This window comes from Carcharodon carcharias, assembly GCF_017639515.1.
Source record: "Carcharodon carcharias isolate sCarCar2 chromosome 27 unlocalized genomic scaffold, sCarCar2.pri SUPER_27_unloc_2, whole genome shotgun sequence".
Lineage (NCBI taxonomy): Eukaryota > Metazoa > Chordata > Chondrichthyes > Lamniformes > Lamnidae > Carcharodon > Carcharodon carcharias.
In genome coordinates, this window is record NW_024470635.1 from 2,168,584 (window position 1) to 2,195,692 (window position 27,109).

Genomic DNA, 27,109 nt, shown 5'->3' on the forward strand with positions numbered 1-27,109 from the left:
TGAGTGAGGAGACTGGGAGTGTGTGACTGTTGTACAGTCAGGAATGACAGAACAGAGTGAAACTGGTGAGTTTCAGGCTGAATAAATGAAGTGAATCATTTTCTAAAGTTTCCTGCAAGTAAAAGCTTTGTTTAGGGGATCCACACTCTGAAATCTCCCATGTCTCCTTACTTCATTGAAGAGCCAAGGAGAACACGGACTCTGGAATCTGTGGAATATTCAACTGAAAAATTCACTGTCCCTGCATCATCGAGCCCAACATGATCTGGAAAAGCAAGTGTCAGTCTGGAGGGAATATCCTACAAAAGACCTTCACACAATATGGTTGATGGAATCTCATATTGAAGAGAGTGTGATGCAGTGACAGAGGGGGGTGGGATGCATCGACAGAGGGGAGTGGGATGCAGTGACAGAGGGGAGTAGGATGCAGTGACAGAGGGGAGTGGGATGCAGTGACAGAGGGGAGTGGGATGCAGCGACAGAGGGGAGTGGGATGCAGCGACAGAGGGGAGTGGGATGCAGCGACAGAGGGGAGTGGGATGCAGTGACAGAAGGGAGTTGGATGCAGTGACAGAGGGGCGTGGGATGCAGTGACAAAGGGGATTGGGATGCAGTGACAGAGGGGAGTGGGATGCAGTGACAGAGGGGAGTGGGATGCAGTGACAGAGGAGAGTGGGATATAGTGGCTGAGGTGAGTGGGATGTAGTTCATGAGTGAGGTGGTATGTAGTCCCTAGGGCAAGTGGGGTGTAGTGGTGGAGAGGAGTGAGATGCCGTGACACAGGGGAGTGGGATGTAATGATTGCAGGGAATGAAGGTAAGTGAATAAGGGGAGTGGGATGTAGTGACTGAGGGCTGTGGGGTATTGTGACTGAGGGGAATGGGATGTAGTGACTGATGGGAGAAGGATGTAGTGATTGAGGGAAACTGATGTAGTGACTGAGGGGATTTGGATGTAGTGCCTGAAGGGAGTGGTATGTCGTGACTGAGGGCAGTGGAATGTAGTGACTGTGGGAACTGGGATGTCATGAGTGAGGGAAATGCATGTAGTGACTCAGGGAACTGGGACGTGGTGACTGAGGGGAGTGGGGTGTAGTGAGTGAGGGGACTGGGAGTGTGTGACTGTTGTACAGTCAAGAATGACAGAACAGAGTGACACCGGTGAGTTTCAGGCTGAATAAATGAAGTGAATCATTTTCTAAACTTTCCTGCAAGTAAAAGCTTTGTTTAGAGGATCCACACTCTGAAATCTCCCATGTCTCCTTACTTCATTGAAGAGCCAAGGAGAACACGGACTCTGGAATCTGTGGAACATTCAACTGAAAAATTCACTGTCCCTGCATCATTGAGCCCAACATGATCTGGAAAAGCAAGTGTCAGTCTGGAGGGAATATCCTACAAAAGATCTTCACACAATATGGTTGATGGAATCTCATATTGAAGAGAGTGGGATGCAGTGACAGAGGGGGGTGGGATGCAGTGACAGAGGTGGGTGGGATGCCGTGACAGAGGGGAGTGGTATGCAGTGACAGAGGGTAGGGATGCAGTGACAGAAGGGAGTTGGATGCAGTGACAGAGGGGTGTGGGATGCGGTGACAGAGAGGAGTGGGCTGCTGTGACAGAGGGGAATGGGATGCAGTGACAGAGGGGAGTGGGATGCAGTGACAGAGGGGAGTGGGTTGCAGTGACAGAGGGGAGTGGGATGGAGTGACTAAAGGGAGCGGGATGGAGTGGCTTAAGGGAGTAGGATGGAGTGGTTGAGGGGAGTGAAAGTAAGTGAGTGATGGTGGGGGAAGATAGTGAGTGAGGGGAGTGGGATGCAGGAACTAAGGTGAGTGGGATGTAGTGACTGAAGGGAGTGGGATGCAGGGACTAAGGTGAGTGGGATGTAGTGACTGAAGGGAATGGGATGCAGGGACTAAGGGGAGTGGGATGTAGTGAGTGAAGGGAGTGGGTTGCAGGGACAGAGCGGAGTGGGATGTAGTGAGTGAGGAGACTGGGAATTATTGACTGTTGTATTGTCAGGAATGAGAGAGCAGAGTGACATTGGGGAGTTTCAGGCTGTGTATATAATGAAGTGAATCATTTTCTAAACTTTTCTACCGAGTTAATGCTCTCTTCAGGTGATCTGTGCTCTGCAATCTCTCACGTCTCTTTACTTCATTTCAGATCCAGGGACAACGCCAACACTGAAATCTGAGGAACACTTGGCTTGAAAATCCACTGTACCTGCAGTATCCAGCCCAGCAGCACTGGAATAACAGGTATCGATCTGGAGGGATATTCAACAAAAATCTTCACACAATATGATCGTTGTAAACTCGTACCGAATGGATTGGCATTGAGAGACTGAGGGGAGTGGGATGTCGTGACTGAGGTGAGTGGGATATAGTGGCTGAGGTGAGTGGGATGTAGTTCATGAGTGAGGTGGTATGTAGTCACTAGGGCAAGTGGGATGTAGTGGTGGAGAGGAGTGACACAGGGGAGTGGGATGTAATGATTGCAGGGAATGAAGGTAAATGAATAAGTGGAGTGGGACGTAGTGACTGAGGGCTGTGGGGTTTTGTGACAGGGGAATGGGATGTAGTGACTGATGGGAGAGGGATGTAGTGATTGAGGGAAACTGATCTAGTAACTGAGGGGATCTGGATGTAGTGCCTTAAGGAAGTGGGATGTCGTGACTGAGGGCAGTGGAATGTAGTGACTGTGGGAACTGGGAAGTCATGATTGAGGGAAATGCATGTAGTGACTCAGGGAACTGGGACGTGATGACTGAGGGGAGTGGGGTGTAGTGAGTGAGGAGACTGGGAGTGTGTGACTGTTGTACAGTCAGGAATGACAGAACAGAGTGAAACTGGTGAGTTTGAGGCTGAATAAATGAAGTGAATCATTTTCTAAAGTTTCCTGCAAGTAAAAGCTTTGTTTAGGGGATCCACACTCTGAAATCTCCCATGTCTCCTTACTTCATTGAAGAGCCAAGGAGAACACGGACTCTGGAATCTGTGGAACATTCAACTGAAAAATTCACTGTCCCTGCATCATTGAGCCCAACATGATCTGGAAAAGCAAGTGTCAGTCTGGAGGGAATATCCTACAAAAGATCTTCACACAATATGGTTGATGGAATCTCATATTGAAGAGAGTGGGATGCAGTGACAGAGGGGGGTGGGATGCAGTGACAGAGGTGGGTGGGATGCAGTGACAGAGGGGAGTGGTATGCAGTGACAGAGGGTAGGGATGCAGTGACAGAAGGGAGTTGGATGCAGTGACAGAAGGGTGTGGGATGCGGTGACAGAGAGGAGTGGGCTGCTGTGACAGAGAGGAGTGGGCTGCAGTGACAGAGGGGAGTGGGATGCAGTGACAGAGGGGAGTGGGTTGCAGTGACAGAGGGGAGTGGGATGGAGTGGCTAAAGGGAGCGGGATGGAGTGGCTTAAGGGAGTAGGATGGAGTGGTTGAGGGGAGTGAAAGTAAGTGAGTGATGGTGGGGGAAGATATTGAGTGAGGGGAGTGGGATGCAGGGACTAAGGTGAGTGGGATGTAGTGACTGAAGGGAGTGGGATGCAGGGACTAAGGTGAGTGGGATGTAGTGACTGAAGGGAATGGGATGCAGGGACTAAGGGGGGTGGGATGTAGTGAGTGAAGGGAGTGGGTTGCAGGGACAGAGCGGAGTGGGATGTAGTGAGTGAGGAGACTGGGAATTATTGACTGTTGTATTGTCAGGAATGAGAGAGCAGAGTGACATTGGGGAGTTTCAGGCTGTGTATATAATGAAGTGAATCATTTTCTAAACTTTTCTACCGAGTTAATGCTCTCTTCAGGTGATCTGTGCTCTGCAATCTCTCACGTCTCTTTACTTCATTTCAGATCCAGGGACAACGCCAACACTGAAATCTGAGGAACACTTGGCTTGAAAATCCACTGTACCTGCAGTATCCAGCCCAGCAGCACTGGAATAACAGGTATCGATCTGGAGGGATATTCAACAAAAATCTTCACACAATATGATCGTTGTAAACTCGTACTGAATGGATTGGCATTGAGAGACTGAGGGGAGTGGGATGTCGTGACTGAGGTGAGTGGGATATAGTGGCTGAGGTGAGTGGGATGTAGTTCATGAGTGAGGTGGTATGTAGTCACTAGGGCAAGTGGGATGTAGTGGTGGAGAGGAGTGACACAGGGGAGTGGGATGTAATGATTGCAGGGAATGAAGGTAAATGAATAAGTGGAGTGGGACGTAGTGACTGAGGGCTGTGGGGTTTTGTGACAGGGGAATGGGATGTAGTGACTGATGGGAGAGGGATGTAGTGATTGAGGAAACGGACGTAGTGACTGAAGGGAGAGGGATGTAGTGATTGAGGGAAACTGATCTAGTGACTGAGGGGATCTGGATGTAGTGCCTTAAGGAAGTGGGATGTCGTGACTGAGGGCAGTGGAATGTAGTGACTGTGGGAACTGGGAAGTCATGATTGAGGGAAATGCATGTAATCTTCACACAATATGATCGTTGTAAACTCGTACTGAATGGATTGGCATTGAGAGACTGAGGGAACTGGGACGTGGTGACTGAGGGGAGTGGGGTGTAGTGAGTGAGGGGACTGGGAGTGTGTGACTGTTGTACAGTCAGGAATGACAGAACAGAGTGACACTGGTGTGTTTCAGGCTGAATAAATGAAGTGAATCATTTTCTAAACTTTCCTGCAAGTAAAAGCTTTGTTTAGGGGATCCACACTCTGAAATCTCCCACGTCTCCTTACTTCATTGAAGAGCCAAGGGGAACACGGACTCTGGAATCTGTGGAACATTCAACTGAAAAATTCACTGTCCCTGCATCATCGAGCCCAACATGATCTGGAAAAGCAAGTGTCAGTCTGGAGGGAATATCCTACAAAAGATCTTCACACAATATGGTTGATGTAATCTCATATTGAAGAGAGTAGGATGCAGTGACAGAGAGGGGTGGGATGCAGCGACAGAGGTGGGTGGGATGCAGTGACAGAGCGGAGCGAGATGCAGTGACATAGGGGGGTGGGATGAAGTGAATGAGGGGAGTGAGGTGTAGTGAGTGAGAGGAGTGGGATGCAGTGACATATGCGAGTGGGGTATAGTGTGTGAGGGGACTGGGAGTTAGTGACTGCTGTACAGTCAGGAATGACAGAGCAGAGTGACATTGGAGAGTTTCAGGCGGAATAAATAAAGTGAATAATTTTCTAAACTTTCCTACAAGTACAAGCTCTGTTGAGGTGATTCACACTCTGTAATCTCCCATGTCTCCTTACTTCATTGCGGCTCCAGGGACAACACCAACTCCAGAATCTGTGGAACACTCGACTCGAGAATCCACTGTCCCTGCATCATCGCGCCCTTCAGGATCTGGTATAACTGGTCTCAGTCTGGAGGGGATAATGTACAAAAATCTTCAGCAACATGATCGTTATAATCTCACATTGTGGGATGGAGAGACTGAGGGGAGTGTAATTAAGTGACTGATGGGGGCGGGGTATCGTTTCAGAGGGGAGTGGGTATTTGTGACTCAGGGAAATGTGATTCAGAGACAGAGGGGAGTGGGTTGTGCTGACTGAGGAGTGTAGGATACAATGGCTGAGGAGAATTTGATGTAATGAGTGAGTGGAGCCTGATGTTGTTGCTGAGGGGAGTGGGATGCAGTGACTGAAGGGAGTGGGATGCAGTGACAGAGGGGAGTGGGATGTAGTTACAGAGGGTAGTGGGAGGCAGTGACAGAGGAGGGTGGGATGTAGTGACGTTGGGGAGTGAGGTGCAGTGACAGAGGGGTATGGGATGAAGTGACTGAGGGGAATGAGATGTAGTGACTGAGAGGAGTGGGATGCAGTGACAGAGGGAAGTGGGGTGTACTGAGTGGGGGGACTGGGAGTTAGTGACTGTTGTATAGTCAGGAATGAGAGAATAGTGACATTGGTGAGTTTCAGGCTGAATAAATGAAGTGAATCATTTGCTGAACTTTCCAACAAGTAAAAGGTCTGTTGAAGTGATCCACACTCTGTAATCTCCCATGTCTCCTTACTTCATTGCGGCTCCAGGGACAACACCAACTCCGGAATCTGTGGAACACTCAACTCGAGAATCCACTGTCCCTGCATCATCGAGCCCAACAGGATCTGGAATAACCGGTAACGGTCTGCAGGGGATATTGTTCAAAAATTTTCAGCAATATGATCGTTATAATCTCACACTGAAGTGGGTGGGATGTAGAGACTGAGGGGAGTGAAATTAAGTGAATGACAGGGGCGGCGTATAGTTATAGAGGCAGTGGTCATTTGTGACTCAGGGAAATGAGATTTAGAGACAGAGGGGAATGGGATGCAATGACAGAGGGGAATGGGATGCAATGACTGAGGGTCATGGGATGCAGTGACTGAGGGCCGTGGGATGCAGTGACTGAGGGCCGTGGGATGCAGTGACTGAGGGCCGTGGGATGCAGTGACTGAGGGCCGTGGGATGCAGTGACTGAGGGCCGTGGGATGCAGTGAAAGAGGGCCGTGGGATGCAGTGAAAGAGGGCCGTGGGATACAGTGACAGAGGGCATTGGGATCCAGTGACAGAGGGCATTGGGATGCAGTGACTGAGTGGAGGGGGATGCAGTGACTGAGTGGAGGGGGATGCAGTGACTGAGTGGAGGGGGATGCAGTGACAGAGGGGGGAGGGATGAAGTGACTGAGGGGAATGAGGTGTAGTGAGCGGGAGGAGTGGGATGCAGTGACAAAGGGAAGTGGGATGCAGTGACTGAGGGGAGTGGGATGCAATGACTGAGGGGAGTGAGATGCAGTGACTGAGGGGAGGGATATGCAGTGACAGAGGGGGGTGGGATGAAGTGACTGAGGGGAATGAGGTGTAGTGAGTGAGAGGAGTGGGAGTTAGTGACTGTTGTACAGTCAGGAATGATGGAGCAGAGTGACATTGGTGAGTTTCAGGCTGAATAAATGAAGTGAATCATTTTCTAACCTTTCCTACAAGTAAAAGATCTGCTGAAGTGATCCACACTCTGTAATCTCCCATGTCTCCTTACTTCATTGCGGCTCCAGGGCCAACACCAACTCCGGAATCTGTGGAACACTCAACTCGAGAATCCACTGTCCCTGCATCATCGCGCCCAACAGGATCTGGAATAACTGGTCTTGGTCTGGAGGGGATATTGTTCAAAAATCTTCAGCAACATGATTGTTATAATCTCACATTGTTGGATGGAGAGACTGAGGGGAGGAAATTAAGTGACTGATGGGGGCGGGGTATAGTTACAGAGGGGAGTGGGTATTTGTGACTCAGGGAAATGTGATTCAGAGACAGAGGGGAGTGGGTTGTGCTGACTGAGGACTGTGGGATACAATGGCTGAGGAGAGTTTGATGAACTGAGTGAGTGGAACCTGATGTAGTAATGGAAGGGAGTGGGATGCAGTTACAGAGGGGAGTGGGATGCAGTTACTGAGAGCAGTGGGATGCAGTGACAGAGGGGAGTGCGATGCAGTGACTGAGGGCAGTGGGATGCAAAGACTGAGGGCAGTGGGATGCAGTGACTGAGGGCAGTGGGATGCAGTGACAGAGGGCAGTGGGATGCAGTGACAGAGGGCAGTGGGATGCTGTGACAGAGGGCAGTGGGATGCAGTGACAGAGGGCAGTGGGATGCAGTTACTGAGAGCAGTGGGATGCAGTTACTGAGAGCAGTAGGATGCAGTGACAGAGGGGATGGGATGCAGTGACTGAGGGCAGTGGGATGCAGTGACAGAGGGCAGTGGGATGCAGTGACAGAGGGCAGTGGAATGCAGTGACAGAGGGCAGTGGAATGCAGTGACAGAGGGCAGTGGGATGCAGTGACAGAGGGCAGTGGGATGCAGTGACAGAGGGGAGTGGGATGCAGTGACAGAGGGGAGTGGGATGCAATGACAGAGGGGAGTGGGATACAGTGACAGAGGGGAGTGGGATGCAGTGACAGAGGGGAGTGGGATGCAGTGACAGAGGGGAGTGGGACGCAGTGACAGAGGGGAGTGGGATGCAGTGACAGAGGGGCGGGGGACGCAGTGACAGAGGGGAGGGGGACGCAGTGACAGAGGGGCGGGGGACGCAGTGACAGAGGGGAGGGGGACGCAGTGACAGAGTGGAGGGGCATGCAGTGACTGAGGGGAGTGGGACACATTGACTGAGGGGAGTGGGACGCAGTGACTGAGGGGAATGGGACGCAGTGACTGTGGGGAGTGGGACGCAGTGACTGAGGGGAGTGGGACGCAGTGACTGAGTGGAGGGGGATGCAGTGACTGAGTGGAGGGGGATGCAGTGACTAAGTGGAGGGGGACGCAGTGACTGAGGGGAGTGGGACACAGTGACTGAGGGGAGTGGGACGCAGTGACTGAGGGCCGTGGGATGCAGTGACTGAGGGCATTGGGATGCAGTTACAAAGGGCATTGGGATGCAGTTACAAAGGGCATTGGGATGCAGTGACTGAGGGGAGTGGGAAAAAGTGACTGAGAGCCGTGGGATGTAGTGACTGAGGGCATTGGGATGCAGTGACAGAGGGCATTGGGATGCAGTGACAGAGGGCATTGGGATGCAGTGACAGAGGGCATTGGGACGCACTGACAGAGGGGAGTGGGAAGCACAGAGGGGAGAGGGACGCACTGACAGAGGGGAGAGGGATGCAGTGACAGAGGGGGCAGGGATGTAGTGGCAGAGGAGGGTGGGATGCAGTGACAGAGGGGTTTGGGATGCAGTGACGGGGGGGGGGATGCAGTGACAGAGTGGGTTGGGATGCAGTGACAGAGGGGCGTGGGATGCAGTGACAGAGGGGCGTGGGATGCAGTGACAGAGGGGGGTGGGATGCAGTGAGAGAGGGAGGTGGGATGCAGTGAGAGAGGGAGGTGGGATGCAGTGACAGAGGGGAGTGGGATGCAGTGACAGAGGGGAGTGGGATGCAGTGACAGAGGGGAGTGAGGTGTAGTGACTGAGGGGAGTGGGCTGTAGTGAGTGAGGGGACTGGGCGCTAGTGACTGTTGTACAGTAAGGAATGAGATTGCAGGGTGTCATTGGTGAGTTTCAGGCTGAATAAATGAAGTGAATCATTTTCTAAACTTTCCTACAAGTACAAGATCTGTTGAAGTGATCCACACTCTGTAATCTCCCATGTCTCCTTACTTCATTGCGGCTCCAGAGACAACACCAACTCCGGAATCTGTGGAACACTCGATTCGAGAATCCACCGTCCCTGCATCATCATGCCCAACAGGATCTGGAATAACTGGTCTCGGTCTACAGGGGACATTATACAAAAATCTTCAGTAATATGATCGTTATAATCTCACATTGAAGTGGGTGGGATGGAGAGACTGAGTGGAGTGAAATTAAGTGAATGACGGGGGGGGGGTGGGGTATAGTGTCAGAGGGGATTGGGTATTTGTGACTGAGGGAACTGTGATTTAGAGACAGTGTGGAGTCGGGTCTCCTGACTGAGGAGAGTGGGATACAGTGGCTGAGGAGAGTGGGATGTAATGAGTGTGTGGAGTCTGATGTAGTTACTGAGGGGAGTGGGATGCATGACAGGGGAGTGGGATGCAGTGACAGAGGACAGTGGGATGCAGTGACAGAGGGGAGTAGGATGCAGTGACAGAGGGGGGTGGGATGCAGTGACAGAGGGGAGTTGGATGCAGTGACAGAGGGGAGTGGGATGCAGTGACAGAGGGGAGTGGGATGCAGTGACAGAGGGGAGTGGGATGCAGTGACAGAGGTGAATGGGATGCAGTGACAGAGGTGAATGGGATGCAGTGACAGAGGTGAATGGGATGCAGTGACAGAGTGGAGTGGGGTGCACTGACAGAGTGGAGTGGGATGCAAAGACAGAAGGGAGTCAGGTGTAGTGAGTGAGGTGACTGGGAGTTAGTGACTGTTGTACTGTCAGGAATGACAGAGAAGATGAACATTGGTGAGTTTCAGGCTGAATAAATGAAATGAATCATTTTCAAAACTTTCCTACCAAGTAAAAGCTCTGTTGAGGTGATCCGCACTCTGCAATCTCCCATGTCTCCCTACTTCATTGCACATCCAGTGACAATACCAACTCCAAAATCTGAGGAACACTCAACTCGAAAAACCACTGTCCCTGCATCATCGAGCCCAGCAGCATCTGAGATAATAGGTATCGATCTGGAGGGGAGATTATACAAAAAATCTTCACACAATATGATCGTTGTAATCTCGTACTGAAGGGAATGAGATAGAGTGACTGAGGGGAATGGGATGAATTGAATGAGGGGAGTAGGGTGTAAGGACTGAGGGGAGTGGGATGCAGTGGCTGAAGGGAGTAGGATGGAGTGGCTGAAGGGAATGAAAGTAAGTGAGTGATGGTGGGGGAATGCAGTGATTGAGGGGCGTGGGATGCAGGGACTGAGGGGATTAGGATGTTGTGAGTGAGGGGAATGGGATGCAAGGCCTGAGCGGACTGGGATGTAGTGAGTGAAGGGAGTGGCATGCAGGGACTGTGGGGAGTGGGATGTAGTGAGTGAGGAGACTCGGATTTAGTGACTGTTGTATTGTCAGGAATGACAGAGCAGAGTGACATTGGTGAGTTTCAGGCTGTATAAATAATGAAATGAATCATTTTCTAAACTTTCCTACCAAATTAATGCTCTCTTGAGGTGATCCACACTTTGCAATCTCCCACGTCTCTTTACTTCATTTCAGATCCAGGAACAACGCCAACTTTGAAAGCTGAGGAACACTCGACTCGAAAATCCACTGTACCTGCAATATCGAGCCCAACAGCATCTGGAATAGCAGGTATCGATCTGGAGGGATATTCAACAAAAATCTTCACACAACATGATCATTGTAATCTCGTACTGAACGGATTGGAATGAGAGACTGAGGGGAGTGAGATGTCGTGACTGAGGTGAGTGGGATATAGTGGCTGAGGTGAGTGGGATGTAGTTCGTGAGCGGAGTGGTATGTAGTCTCAAGGGGAAGTGGGATGTAGTGGTGGAGAGGAGTGAGATGCAGTGACACAGGGGAGTGGGATGTAATGATTGCAGGGAATGAAGGTAAGTGAATAAGGGTAGTGGGATGTATGACTGAGCGCTGTGGGGTTTTGTGACTGAGGGGTGTGGGGTTTAGTGACTGAGGGGTGTGGGGTTTAGTGACTGAGGGGTGTGGGGTTTAGTGACTGAGGGGTGTGGGGTTTAGTGACTGAGGAGTGTGGGGTTTAGTGACTGAGGAGTGTGGGGTTTAGTGACTGAGGGGTGTGGGATGTAGTGACTGAGGAGAATGGGATGTAGTGGTTGAGGGAAATGGATGTAGTGACTGAGGGGAGTGGGATGTAATGATTGAGGGAAATGGATGTAGTGACTGAGTGAACTGGGATGTGATGACTTAGGGGAGAGGGATGTAGTGACTGAGGGGAGTGAGGTGTCGTGAGTGAGGGGACTAGGAGTGAATGATTGTTGTAAAGTCAGGAATGAAAGAACAGAGTGACATGGTGAGTTTCAGGCTGAATAAATGAAGTGAATCTTTTTCTAAACTTTCCTTCCAAGTAAATGCTCTCGAGGGGATCCACACTCTGCAATCTCCCATGTCTCCTTACTTCATTGAAGAGCCAGGGAGAATACGGACTTTGGAATCTGTGGAACATTCAACTGAAAAATCCACTGTCCCTGCATCATCAAGCCCAACATGATCTGAAAAAGCAGTTATCAGTCTGGAGGGGATATTCTATAAAAGGTCCTCACACAATATGTAATCTCATACTGAAGAGAGCTTGATGGAGAGACTGAGGGGAGTGGGATGTAGCGACTGAGGGGAGTGGGATGTCGCGACTGAGGGGAGTGTGATTTAGTGACTGAGGAGAGTGGGATGCAATGAGTGAGGGGAGTCAGATGTAGTGACTGAGGGGATTGTGATGCAGTAAATGAGGTGAGTGGGATGTAGTGAGTGGTGCACAGTCATGAGTGACAGAGCAGGGTGACATTGGTGGGTTTCAGACTGTATAAGTGATGAAGTGAATCATTTTCTCTACTTTACCCCAATTAAATGATCTGTTGAGGTGATTTAAACCAGAGACGTTTGCTGTAACTATTTAACTTACTTAAATATCTGTTAGCTCTAGGCTGGAATCTGACTCTTACTCCACAACTGAACTTGAAACACATTTACCATTTCAATTCTCAGTTGAAACCAAATTCAGAAATACACTCACTCAGTTTCCTCTCACTGTGTCCATCACTGACTGCACACTGTAAAAGCCTGTGTCATATATTGAGCTGTGATGAGGCCTTCTCTACCTCTGCTTCCTGCTGCAGTCGTCAAAAACTATTCAGACAAAGGTGATTTAAACCAGAGCGAGTTGTTTGTCTAACTATTTAACTTAGTTACAAATCTGCTAATTCTCAGCCAGAATCTGACTCCTACTCTAAACCTAAACTTGAAACATATTTAACACACATACTCACAATGAACCAAATTGCCAAAAATACTCAATCTTGGTTCTCTATCAGAAATCTCCACTCTTACATCTTAAGGCCTGTTTAACTGGATATTTCTAGATCAGTGTCAGACTCTTACTCTAAAACTTAACTTGAACTGTTCAAATTCTCATTTTAAGCCAAATTCCAAATTCACAAACATACTCAGTTTCTGTCTCCTCTCAGTGAATGTGTGTCCATTATTGACTGCACATTTTATAAGTGCCTCTCATATATTGAGCTGTGATGTCTCACTCTCCATCTCAGCTTCTTGCTTCAGTCATCAAAAACTATTCAGGCAATGTTGATTGACAGTTAACTACCACTAAGGCATCTCGTTCCATCTCAGAATCTGACTATCACTCTAAATTTAACTTGAAACAGTGTTCAGTGTTTGGTGGGGTTTGGGGTTTCAGTGCTTGGGGGTTCAGCGTTAGTGGGGTTTTGGGTTCACTGTTAGAGGAGTTCGGGATTCAGTGTTAGTGGAGTTTGGGGGTTCAGTGTTAGTGAGGTTTGGAGTTTCAATGTCAGTGGAATTTGGGGGTTTGGTGTTAGTGGGGTTTGGGAGTTCGGTGAGTGTAGAGTTTGGGGCTCAATGTTCATGGGGTTTGGGGGATTCAGTGTTGGTGAGACTTGGGGGTTCAGTGCTGGTGGGGCTTGGGGTGCTCAGTGTCATTTAATGTCCTGCAGTCATTCTCGGCATGTGGGTGTCACCAATTCAATAACCCGAGTTGATATTATTTAATCATTTCATCGATTGGGGGTTCAGTGTTTTGGGGGTTCAGTGTTGGGGGTGTTTGGGGGTTTAGTGTTTCGGGGGTTTAGTGTTTCTGGGGTTCAGTGATTCGGAGTTTTGGAACTATAGTGTTTTAGGAGGTTCAGTGTTTGGGGGTGTGGACATTCAGTGCTAGTGGCATATTGTGAGTAACACACCCTGTTACTATCACAGACCCGGAGACGTCACACGAGGGATCCGAGGATCAATGTAGTTGAGACTCCAATTGGCGTCCATCCTTTGTCACAGTCGGATCAACAGGCTCAGGTACCTGACTTGTCACACACTGGGTTGCTCTCTCTGTGCTTAATTTATTAATTACATTCCTCCTCTAATTTCACACTGGGTGCTCTCTCCCTCTTATTTATTAAAGACATTCCTCCTCTATTTCCATACTGGGTTCCTCTCTCTCTCTCTCGCTAATTTATTAGTTACATTCCTCATCTATTTTCACGCAGCGTTTCTCTCCCTCTCTATTTTATTAATACTATTCCTCCCCTATTTTCACACTGGGTTACTCTCCCGCTAATTACATGCCTCCTCTATTTTCTCACTGGGTTGCTTCCTCTCTCTCATTTATTAACTACATCCCTCCAATTCATTAATTAAATTATTCCTCTATTTTCAAACTGGGTTGCCCTCTCTCTAATTTATTAATTACATTCCTCCTCTATTTTCACACTGGGTTACTCCCTCTCTCTCATTTATGAATAACATTCCTCTGCTATTTACACACTGGATTACTGTCCCCAATTTATTAATTACATTTATTCTCTATTTTCAGGTTGGGTTGCTCACTCTCTTTTATTCCGTACATTCCTCCTCTATTTTTGCACTGGATTGCTCTCTCTCTAAGTCATTAATTACGTTCCACCTCAATTTTCACACTGAGTTACTCTCCCTCTCTCTCTCTCAAATTTATGAATGACACTCCTCCTCTATTTTCACCCTGGGTTACGCTCTCACTCTCAAATTTATTAATTAGATTCCCGCTTCATTTTCACACTGGGACTTTCTCTCTAATTAATGAATAACATTGCTCCCCTATTTTCACACTGGGTTGCTCTCTCTGTAATTTATGAATGACAATTCTCCTCTATTTTCACGCTGGGTTACTCTCTCTCTCGTTAATTTATTAAGTACATTCCACTTTCACACTGGGTTACTCTGTCCCTCTAATTTATTAATTATGTTCCTCCTCTATAGTCACACTGGGTAACTCTCTCTAATTTATTAATTACATTCCCCATCTATTTTCACACTGTTTCTTATCTCTCTGATTTATTAATTACATTCCTCCGCTATATTCACGCTGGATAACTATCTGCCTCTAATTTATTAATTACATTCATACTCTACTTTCACACTGGGTTGCTCTCTCTCCCATTTATGAATGACATTCTTCCTCTATTTTCACACTGGGTTGCTCTCTCTAATTCATTAATTACATTCCCCCTCCATTTTGACACTGGGTCTCTCTCTCATTAATGAATTACATTCCTCCTCTATTTTGACACTGAGTTGTTCTCTCTCTCTCTCTCTCTCTACTTTATTAATTATATTCCTCTTCTATTTTCATGCAGGGTTGTTTCTCTCTCTCTCCAATTTATTAATTACGTTTCTCTACTATTTTCACACTGGGATGGTCTCTCTAATTTATTAAATACATTGCCCCACTATATTTGCACTGTTGCTCTGTCTCTCTAATTTATTAATTACATTCCTCATCCACTTTCACACTGCGTTGCTCTCACTCTAATTTATTAATTACATTCATCCTCTATTTTCACACCGGGTTGCTCTCTCTAATTTGTTAATTACATTCCTCCTCTACTTTCACACTGGGTTTTTTTCTCTCTCTCTAATTTATTAGTTACATTCTTCCTCTATATTCACACTGAGTTGCTCTCTCTCTCTGTAATTTATTAATTACATTCCTCCTCTGTTTTCACACTTGGTTGCTCTCTAATTTATGAATTACATTCCTCTTTTATGCTGGGTTACTCTTGTTATCTCTCTTTAATTCATTAATTACATTCCTCCTCCATTTTCACACTGTGACTCTCTAATTTATTAATTACATTGCTCCTTTATTTTCACACCAGGTTAGACTCTTTCTCTAATTTATTGATTACATTCCTCCTCTATTTTCACACTGGGCTGTTCTCTCTCTCTAATTTATTAATTAAATTCTACCTTTATTTTATCACTGGGTTGCATTCTCTAGTGTATTAATTACATTCCTCCTCTACTTCCACACTTGGTCGCTCTCTCTCTCTCTGCCTGATTTATTAATTACATTCCTCTTCTATTTTCACAATGTGTTGCTCTCACTCTAATTTAGTAATTACAATCCTCCTCTATTTTCACACTGGGTTGCTCTCTCTCCCTAATTTATTAATTACATTTCTCCTCTATTTTCACACTAGGTTGCTCTCTCTCTCTCTAATTTGTTAATTACATTCCTCCTCTACTTTCACACTGGGTTTTTTTCTCTCCCTCTAATGTATTAGTTACATTCTTCCTCTATATTCACACTGGGTTGCTCTCTCTCTCTGTAATTTATTAATTACATTCCTCCTCTGTTTTCACACTTGGTTGCTCTCTAATTTATGAATTACATTCCTCTTTTATGCTGGGTTACTCTTGTTATCTCTCTTTAATTCATTAATTACATTCCTCCTCCATTTTCACACTGTGACTCTCTAATTTATTAATTACATTGCTCCTTTATTTTCACACCAGGTTAGACTCTTTCTCTAATTTATTGATTACATTCCTCCTCTATTTTCACACTGGGCTGTTCTCTCTCTCTAATTTATTAATTAAATTCTACCTTTATTTTATCACTGGGTTGCATGCTCTAGTGTATTAATTACATTCCTCCTCTACTTCCACACTTGGTCGCTCTCTCTCTCTCTGCCTGATTTATTAATTACATTCCTCTTCTATTTTCACAATGTGTTGCTCTCACTCTAATTTAGTAATTACAATCCTCCTCTATTTTCACACTGGGTTGCTCTCTCTCCCTAATTTATTAATTACATTTCTCCTCTATTTTCACACTAGGTTGCTCTCTCTCTCTAATTTGTTAATTACATTCCTCCTCTATTTTCACACTGGGTTACGCACTCCCTCTCTCCCTCTCCAATTTATAATGACATTCCTCATCTATATTCACACTGGGTTGCTCTCTCTGTCTCTAATTTATGAATTACATTCCTCCTCTATTTCCATACTGGGTTGCTCTCTCTCTAATTTATTTATTACATTCCTCCTCTACTTTCACACTGGGTTTACTATCTGACTCTAATTTAGTAATTACTTTCCTCCTCTATTTTCACACTGGGTTACTCTCGCTAATTTATTAATTATACTCCTCTTCTATTTTCACTCTGGGTTAATCTCTCTAATTTATTGATTACATTCCCCATCTATTTTCACACTGTTGCTCTGTTTCTCTAGTTTATTAATTACATTCGTCCTCTATTTTCACACTGGGCTTCTCTCACTCTCCAATGTATTAATTACATTCCTCTGCTATTTTCACACTAGATTACTATCTGTCTCTAATTTATTAATTACATTCATTCTCTATTTTCAGGTTGGGTCGCTAACTCTCTCTTATTCAGTACATTCCTCCTCGATTTTCACACTGGGTTGCTCTCTCTCTAAATCATTAATTACGTTCCACCTCTATTTTCACACTGGGTTACTCTCTCTCTCTCTAATTTATGAATGACATTACTCCTCTATTTTCACCCTGGGTTGCGCTCTCATTCTCTAATTTATTAATTTGATTCCCACTTCATTTTCACACTGGGTCTCTCTCTCTAATTAATGAATAACATTCCTCCTCTATTTTCACACTGGGTTCCTCTTTCTGTAATTTATCAATTACATTCCTCATCTATTTTCACACTGGGTTGCTCTCTCTAATTTATTAAATACATTGCCCCACTATTTTTGCACTGTTGCTCTGTCACTCTAATTTATTAATTACATTCCTCCTCTATTTTCACACTGGGTTTCTGTCTCTCTCTAACTTATTAATTACATTCCTCCTCTTTATTCATACTGGCTTACACTCTTGAATTTATTAATTACATTCCCCACCTATTTTCACACTGTTTCTTATCTCTCTAATTTATTAATTACATTCCTCCGCTATTTTTCATGCTGGATTACTATCTATCTCTAATTTATTAATTACATTCCCCCTCCATTTTCACACTGGGTCTCTCTCTCTCATTAATGAATTTCATTCCTCTATTTTCACACTGGGCTGCTCTCTCACTCTCTACTTTATTAATTATATACCTCATCGATTTTCACACAGGGTTGTTTCTCTCTCTCCAATTTATTAATTACATTTCTCTTCTATTTTCACACTGGGATGCTCTCTCTAATTTATTAAATACATTGCCCCACTATTTTTGCACTGTTGCTCTGTCACTCTAATTTATTAATTACATTCCTCCTCTATTTTCACACTGGGTTTCTGTCTCCCTCTAATTTATTAATTACATTACTCCTCTATTTTCACTCTGGGTTACTCTCTCAGTCTCTACTTTATTAATTAGATTTCCCCTCCATTTGCACAATGTGGCTCTGTCTCTCTAATTTATTAATAACATTCCTCCTCTATTTTCACGCAGTGTTTCTCTCCCTCTCTATTTTATTAATACCTTTCCTCTTCTATTTTCACACAGGGTTGTTTCTCTATCTCTCCAATTTATTCATTACATTTCTCTTCTATTTTCACACTGGGATGGTCTCTAATTTATTAAATACATTGCCCCACTATATTCGCACTGTTGCTCTGTCTCTCTAATTTATTAATTACATTCCTCATCCACTTTCACACTACGTTGCTCTCACGCTAATTTAGTAATTACATTCCTCCTCTATTTTCACAATGGGTTGCTCTCTCTAATTTGTTAATTACATTCCTGCTCTACTTTCACACTGGGTTTTTCTCTCCATCTCTAATTTATTAATTACATTCCTCTTCCTTATTCACACTGGGTTGCCCTCCCTCTAATTTATTAATTACATTCCTCTATTTTCACACTGGGTTGCTCTCTCTCTCTCATTTATTAATTATATTCCTCCTCTATTTTCAAAACTGGGTTAATCTCTCTCTCTCTAATTTATCAATTACATTCCTCCTCTGTTTTCACACTTGGTTGCACTTTCTCTAAATTATGAATTACATTCCTCCTCTATTGTTATGCTGGGTTACTCTCTCTAAGTCTCCCCAATTCATTAATTACATTCCTCCTCTGTTTTCACACTTGGTTGCTCTCTCTCTAATTTATTGATTACATTCCTCCTCTATTTTCACACTGGGTTGCTCTCTCTCTAATTTATTAATTAAATTTTACCTTTATTTTATCACTGGGTTGCATTCTCTAGTTTATTAATTGCATTCCTCCTCTACTTCCACACTTGGTTGCTCTCTCTCTCTGCCTGATTTATTAATTACATTCCTCTTCTATTTTCACACTGTATTGCTCTCACTCTAATTTATTAATTACATTCCTCCCATTTTTTCACACTGGTTTGCTCTCTCTCTCTCTAATTTATTAATTACATTCCTCCTCTATTGTCACACTAGGTTGCTCTCTCTCTCTGTAATTTATGATTTACATTCCTCCCCTATTTTCACTCTGGGTAAATCTCTCTCTCTAATTTATTAACTACATTTCTCATCCATTTTCACACTGCGTCTCTCTAATTTATAAATTGCATTCCTGCTCTATTTTCACACTGGGTTGCTCTCTCTCTCTCGACTTTATTAATTTTATTCCTCTTCTATTTTCATAGAGGTTTGTTTCTCTCTCTCTCCAATTTATTAATTACATTTCTCTTCTATTTTTATACTGGGATGGTCTCTCTAATTTATTAAATACATTGCCCCACTATTTTCGCACTGTTGCTCTGTCTCTCTAATTTATTAATTACATTCCTCCTCTTTTTTCACACTGGGTTCCTCTCGCTCTCTCTCTAATTTATTAACTAAATTGCTCCTCTATTTTCACACTGGGTTTCTCTCTCTCTGTAATTTATTAATTACACTCCTCCTCTATTTTCACACTGGGTTACTCTCTATCTGAAATTTATTAATTACATTATTCCTCCATTTTCACACCGGGTTAGTCTCAGTCTCTCTTTCTAATTTCTTCATTACATACCTCCTCTATTTTCACACTGGGTTGCTCTCTCTCTAATTTCTTAATTACATTCCTCATTCATTTTCATTAAGGGTTGCTCAGTATCTAATTCATTCATTCCATTTCTCCTACATTTTCACACTGGGTCTCTCTCTCTAATTTATGAATTACCTTCCTCCTCTTTTTTCACACTGGGTTGCTCTCTCCCTAATATATTAATTACAATCTTCCTCTATTTTCACACAGTGTTGCTCTCTCTATAATTTATCAATTACAGTCCTCTATTTTCATACTGGGTTGCTCTCTCTAATTTATTAATTACATTCCTCCTCCATTTTCAGGAAGGGTTGCTCAGTATCTAATTCATGAATTCCATTTCTCCTACATTTTCACAGTAGGTTGCTCTCTCTCTCTCTACTTTATTTATTATATTCCTCTTCTATTTTCATACAGCGTTGTTTCTCTCTCTCTCTTCAATTAATTAATTAATTGCATTTCTGTTCTATTTTCAGACTGGGATGCTTTCTCTAATTTATTAAATACATTCCTCATCCATTTTCACACTGCGTTGCTCTCTCTAATTTAGTAATTACATTCCTCCTCTATTTTCACACTGGGTTGCACTGTCTACTTTGTTAAGTACATTCCTCCTCTACTTTCACACTGGGTTTTTCTCTCTCATTCTCTAATTTATTAATTACATTCCTCTTCTATATTCACACTGGGTTGCTCTCTCTCTCTCATTTATTAATTATATTCCTCCTCTATTTTCACACTGGGTTACACTCTCTCTCTCTCTCTCTAATTTATTAATTACATTCCTCCTCTATTTTTATGCTGCGTTGCTCTCTCTATCTCATTAATTACATTCCACCTCCATTTTCACACTGTGAATCTCTCTCTAATTTATTAATTACATTCCTCCTCTACTTTCACACATGGTTGCTCTCTCTTTCTGTCTCATTGATTAATTACATTCCTCATCTATTTTCACATTGCATTGCTCTCAATCTAATTTAGTAATTACATTCCTCCTCTTTTTTCACACGATGTTACTCTCGCTCTCTCTCGCTAATTTATTAACTACATTGCTCCTCTATTTTCACACTTGGTAGCTCTCTCTAATTTATTAATTACATTCCTCCTTCATTTTCACACTGGGTTGGTCTCTCTCTAATTTATTAATTACTTTCTTCCTCTACTTTCACACTGGGTAACTCTCTATCTGAAATTTATTAATTACATTCCTCCTTCACTTTCACAGTGGGTTCATCTCAGTCTCTCTTTCTGATTTCTTAGTTACGTACCTCCTCGATTTTCACACTGGGTTGCACTCTCTCTGATTTATTAATTTCTTTCCTCCTCTATTTTCGCACCGGGTTGCTTTCTCTCTAACTTCTTAATTACATTCCTTCTCCATTTTCATTAAGAGTTGCTCAGTATCTAATTCATTAATTCCATTTCTCCTATATATTCATACTGGGTCTCACTCTCTAATTTATGAATTACCTTCCTCCTCTATTTTCACACTGGGTTGCTCTCTCTCTCTAATTTATTCATTACATTCTTCCTCTATTTTCACACTAGATTGCTCTCTCTAATTTATTAATTACATTCATCTTCTATTTTCACACGGGGTTACTCACTCTCTCTCTAATTTATTAAGTACATTCCTCCTCTACTTTCACAATGGGTTGCTCTCTCTCCCTTTCTCTCTAATTTATTGATTACATTTCAACTCTTTTTTCACACTGGGTTGCTCCCTCTGCAATTTATTAATTACTTTCCTTGTCTACTTTCACACTTGGTTGCTCTCTCTAATTTATTAATTACATTCCTCCTCTATTTTCACACTGGGTTACTTTCTATCTTAAATTTATTAATTACATTCCTCCTCCAATTTCACACTGGGTTACTCTCAGTCTCTCTCTAATTTATTAATTACATACCTCCTCTACTTTCGCACTGCGTTGTACTCTGCTTTATTAATTACTTTCCTCCTCTACTTTCACACTGGGTAGCTCTCTCTAATTTATTAATTATATTCCTCCTCCATTTTCAGGAAGGGTTGCTCAGTATCTAATTTATTAATTGAATTTCTCCTACATTTTCACACAGCGTCTCTCTCTCTCATTAATGAATTACATTCCTCCTCTATTTTCACACTGGGTTGCTCTCTCCCTACTTTATTAATTATATTCCTCTTCTATTTTCATACAATGTTGTGTCTCTCTCTCTCCAATTAATTAATTGCATTTCTCCTCTATTTTCACACTGGGATGCTCTCTCTAATTTATTAAATACATTCCTCATCCATTTTCACACTGCGTTGCTCTCTCTGATTTAGTAATTACTTTCCTCCTTTATTTTCACACTGGGTTGTTCTCTCTACTTTGTCAATTACATTCCTCCTCTACTTTCACACTGGGTTCTTCTCTCTCACTCTCTAATTTATTAATTACATTCCTCTTCTATATTCACACTGGGTTGCTCTCTCTCTCTCATTTATTAATTATATTCCTCCTCTATTTTCATACTTGGCTGCTCTCTCTCTAATTTATTAATTGCATTCCTCCTCTATTTTTACACAGGGTCTCTCTCTCTAGTTCATCAACTACATTCCTCCACCATTTTCGCACTGGGTTGCTCTCTCTCTAAATTATGAATTATATTCCCCCTCTATTTTATACTGGGTTACACTCTCTATCTGATTAATTACATTCCTCCTCCATTTTCACACTGTGACTCTCTCTCTAATTTATTAATTACATTCCTCATCCACTTTCACAATGCGTTGCTCACACTCTAATTTAGTAATTACATTCTTCCTCTATTTTCACACTGGGTTGCTCTCTCTAATTTGTTAACTACATTCTCCTCGACTTTCACACTGGGTTTTTCTCTATCGCCCAAATTTATTAATTACATTCCCCTTCATTATTCACACTGGGTTGCTCTATCTCTAATTTATTAATTACATTCCTCCATTTTCACACTGGGTTACTCTCTCTCTCTCTCTCATTTATTAATTATATTCCTCCTCTATTTTCACACTGTTACTCTCTCTCGCTCTCTAATTTATTAATTACATTCCTCCTCCAATTTCACACTGGGTTGGTCTCTCGCTAATTTATTAATTACATTCCTCCTTTATTTGAACACTGTGCTAATCTCTATCCAAAATTTATTAATTACATTCTTCCTCCATTTTCACACTGGGTTGGTCTCTCTCTAATTTAAGAATTACACTCCTCTATTTTCACATTGGGTTACTCTATCTGAAATTTATTAATTACATTCCTCCTCCATTTTCACATTGGGTTACTCTGTCTCTCTCTCTAATTTATTAATTACATACCTCATCTATTTTCACACTGGTTTGCAATCTCTCTGATTTATTAATTACTTTCCTCCTCTATTTTCACACTGGGTTGCTCTCTCTCTAACTTATTAATTACAATCCTCCTCCATTTCCAGGAAGGGTTGCTCAGTATCTAATTCATTCATTCCATTTCTCCTTTTTTCACACTGGGTCTCTCTCTCTAATTTATGAATTAGCTTCCTCCTCTGTTTTTACACTTCGTTGCTCTCTCTCAAATTTATTAATTACATTCCTCCCCTGTTTTCACTCTGGGTTGCTCTCTCTCTAAATTATTAATTACTTTCCTCCTTTATTTTCACACTGGGTTGCTCTCTCTCTCTAATTAATTAATTATATTCCTCCTCCATTTTCACACTGGGTTGGTTTCTTTCTAATTTACTAATTACATTCCTCCACTATTTTCACTCTAGGTTACACTCTCTCTCTAATTTATTAATTACATTCCTCCTTTATTTGAACGCTGTGTTACTCTCTATCCAAAATTTATTAATTACATTCTTCTTCTACTTTCATTGGTTTACTCTCACCCTCTCTAATTTATTAATTACATTCCTCCTCTATTTTCATGCTGGGTTGCTCTCTCTTTAATTTATTAATTACTTTCCTCCTTTATTTTCATACTGGGTTGCTCTCTTTCTAATTAATTAATTATATTCCTCCTCCAGTTTCACACTGGGTTACTCTGTCTCTCTCTCTAATTTATTAATTACATTCCTCCTCTGTTTTCACACTGGGTTACTCATTATCTCAAATTTATGTATTACATTCTTCCTCCATTTTCACGCTGGGTTGGTCTCGCTCTAATTTAAAAATTACATTCCTCCTCTATTTTCACGCTGGGTTACTCTCCCTCTCTCTCATTTACTAATTACAGTCCTCCATTTTCACACTGGGTTGGTCGCTCTCTAATTTATTAATTACATTTCTCCTCTATTTTCACACTCGGTTGCTCTCTCTCTAATTTATTAATTACATTCCTCCCCAATTTTCAGTTGAGGTTACTCTCTCTAATTTATTAATTACATTCATCCTTTATTTGAATGCTGTCTTACTCTCTAAATGAAATATATTAATTACACTCCTCTTTTTTCACACTGGGTTACTCTCTTTCTGAAATTTTATTAATTACATTCCTCCTCTACTTTCAAACTGGGTTGCTCTCTCTCCCTAATTTATTAATTACACTCCAACTCTATATTCACACTGGGTTATTCCCTATCTGAAATTTATTAATTACATTACTCCTCCATTTTCACAGTGTGTTACTTTGTCTCTCTCTCTAATTTATTAATTACATACCTCCTCTATTTTCACACTGGGTTGCACACTCTGTTATATTAAGTACTTTCCTGCTATATTTTCACACTGGGTTGCTCTCTCTCTAATTTATTAATTACATTCCTACTCCATTTTCAGGAAGGGTTGCTCAGTATCTAATTCATTAATTCCATTTCTCCTACAGTTTCACACTGGGTCTCGCTCTCTATTTTATGAATTAGGTTTCTCCTCCATTTTCACACTGGGTTACTTTGTCTCTCTCTCTTATTTATTAATTACATACCTCATCTATTTTCACACTGGGTTGCTCTCTCTCTAAATTATTAATTACGTTCCTCCACAGTTTTCACACTGGGTTGCTCTCTCTAATTTATTAGTTACATCTCTCCTCTATTTTCACACTGGGTTGCTCTCTCTCTCTAATGTATTAATTACTTTCCTCCTTTATTTGCACACTGGGTTGCTCTCGCTCTCTAATTAATTATATTCCTCCTCCATTTTCACACTGGGTTGGTCTCTCTCTAATTTATTAATTACATTCCTCCCCTATTTTCACTCTAGGTTACTCTCTCTCTAATTCATTAATTACATTCCTCCTCTATTTTCACATTGGGTCTCTCTCTCTCTCTAATATATTATTTACATTCCTCCTCTGTTTTCACACTGGGTTAATCATTATCACAAATTCATGAATTACATTCTTCCTCCATTTTCACATTGGGTTGGTCTCTCTCTAGTTTAAGAATTACATTCCTCCTCTATTTTCATGCTGGGTTACACTCTCTCTCACTCTCTGTCTCTCATCTCAATTACTAATTACAGTCCTCCATTTTCACACTGGGTTGGTCTCTCTCTAATTTATTAATTACATTTCCCCTCTATTTTCACGCTCATTTGCTCTCTCTCTAATTTTGTCATTACATTCCTACACTATTTTCACTCTAGGTTACTCTCTCTCTCTAATTTATTAATTACATTACTCCTCTATTTTCACACTGGGTTACTGTATCTGAAATTTATTAATTACATACCTACTTTATTTTCACACTAATTTACAATCTCTCTGATTTATTAATTACTTTCTTCCTGTATTTTCACACTGGATTGCTCTCCCTCTAACTTATTAATTACATTCCTCCTCTATTTTCAGGAAGGGTTGCTCAGTATGTAATTCATTAATTCCATTTCACCTACAGTTTCACACTGGGTCTCTACCTAATTTATTAATTACTTTTCTCCTTTATTTTCACACTGGGTTGCTCTCTCTCTATTTTCACACTGGGTTATGCTCTCTCTCTATAATTTAATAATTACATTCCTCCCCTGTTTTCACACTTGGTTGCTCTCTCCCTAATTCATTAATTACATTCCTCTTCTAATTTCACACTGGGTTGCGCTCACTAATTTGTTAATTACATTCCTCTTCTATTTTCACACTCTGTTTCTCTCGCACTGTCTCTAATGTATTGACTACATTGCTCCTCTATTTTCACACTGGGTTTCTCTCTCTCTAATTTATTAATTATATTCCTCCTCTATTTTCACACTGGGCTATTCACAATTTGAAATTTATTAATTACATTCCCACTCCATTTTCAGGATGGTTTGCTGACTATCTGATTCATTAATTACACTTCTCCTACATTTTCACACTAGTTTGCTCTCTCTAATTTATTAATTACATTTCCCCTCTATTTTCACACTAAGTTGCTCCCTCTAATTTATTAATTACATTTCTCCTCTATTTTCACACTAGTTTGCTATCTCTAATTTATTAATTACATACCTCCTCTATTTTCACACTGTGTTGCACTCTCTCTCAATTATTAATTACTTTCTTCCTCTATTTTCACACTGGGTTGTTCTCTCTCTAATTTATTAATTACATTCCTCCTCCATTTTCAGGAAGGGTTGCTCAGTATCTAATTCATTAATTCCATTTCTCCTACATTTTCACGCTGGGGGTCTCTATCTAATTTATGAATTAGCTTCCTCCTCCTTTTTCACCCTGGGTTGCACTCTCTCTCTAAGTTATTAATTACATTCCTCCACTCTTTTCACACTGGGTTTTTCTCTCTCTAATTTATTAATTACATTCCTCCTCTATTTTCACACTGGGTTGGCTCTCTTTCTCTCTTTAATTTATTAATTACATTCCTCCTTTATTTGAACGCTGTGTTACTCTCTATCCAAAATTTATTAATTACATTCTTCCTCCATTTTCACACTGGGTTGGTTTCTCTCTAATTTAAGAATTACACTCCTCTATTTTCACACTGGGTTGCTCTCTTTCTAATTTATTAATTACATTCCTCCTCCATTTTCAGGAAGGGTTGCTCTGTATCTAATTCATTAATTCCATTTCTCCTACAGTTTCGCACTGGGTCTCGCCCTCTAATTTATGAATTAGGTTCCTCCTCTATTTTCACACTGGGTTGCTCTCCCTCTCTAATTTATTAATTACATTCCTCCCATGTTTTCACTCTGGGCTGCTCCCTCTAAGTTATTAATTACATTCCTCCTCTACTTTCACACTGGTTTTCTCTCTCTCTAATTTATGAATTAGATTCTTCCTCCATTTTCATTCTGGGTTGCTCTCTCTCTAATTAATTAATTATATTACTCCTCTATCTTCACACAGTGTCTCTCTCTCTAATTCATTAATTACATTCCTCCTCCATTTTCACACTGGTTTGCTCTCTCTCTAATTTATGAAGTGCATTCCTCCTCTAATTTCAAACAGGGTTGATCTCTCTCTCTCTAATTTATTAATTACATTCCTTCCCTACTTTCACACTGGGCTGCTCTCACTCTCTCCCTCTAATTTATTAATTACATTCCTCCACTGTTTTCACACTGGGTTACTCATTTTCTCAAATTTATGAATTACATTCTTCCTCCATTTTCACACTGGGTTGGTCTCTCTCTAATTTAAGAATTACATTCCTCCTCTATTTTCACTCTGGGTTACTCTCTATCTGAAATTTATTAATTACATTACTCCTCCATTTTCACACTGGGTTACCTT

At 42.3% G+C, this 27,109-nt stretch overlaps 2 long non-coding RNA genes across 10 annotated transcripts in view; both read left to right on the forward strand.

The window, feature by feature from the left end:
- LOC121273882 overlaps positions 1-2,292 on the forward strand; it is a 30,275-nt gene extending 27,983 nt beyond the window's left edge. For all 8 annotated transcript variants that reach the window (XR_005942107.1, XR_005942103.1, XR_005942105.1 and 5 more), the window contains one exon: positions 2,169-2,292. This is a non-coding gene — a long non-coding RNA (uncharacterized LOC121273882). The remainder of the gene's footprint in view (positions 1-2,168) is intronic.
- A 1,577-nt stretch (positions 2,293-3,869) lies between these two features.
- Positions 3,870-27,109, forward strand: part of LOC121273883 — a 54,114-nt gene continuing 30,874 nt past the window's right edge. Inside the window, exons 1-4 of one of the 2 annotated variants that reach the window (XR_005942110.1) lie at positions 3,870-4,072; positions 10,699-10,906; positions 11,544-11,730; positions 13,420-13,512. This is a non-coding gene — a long non-coding RNA (uncharacterized LOC121273883). The remainder of the gene's footprint in view (positions 4,073-10,698; positions 10,907-11,543; positions 11,731-13,419; positions 13,513-27,109) is intronic. The other variant, XR_005942111.1, reaches the window with a different exon arrangement.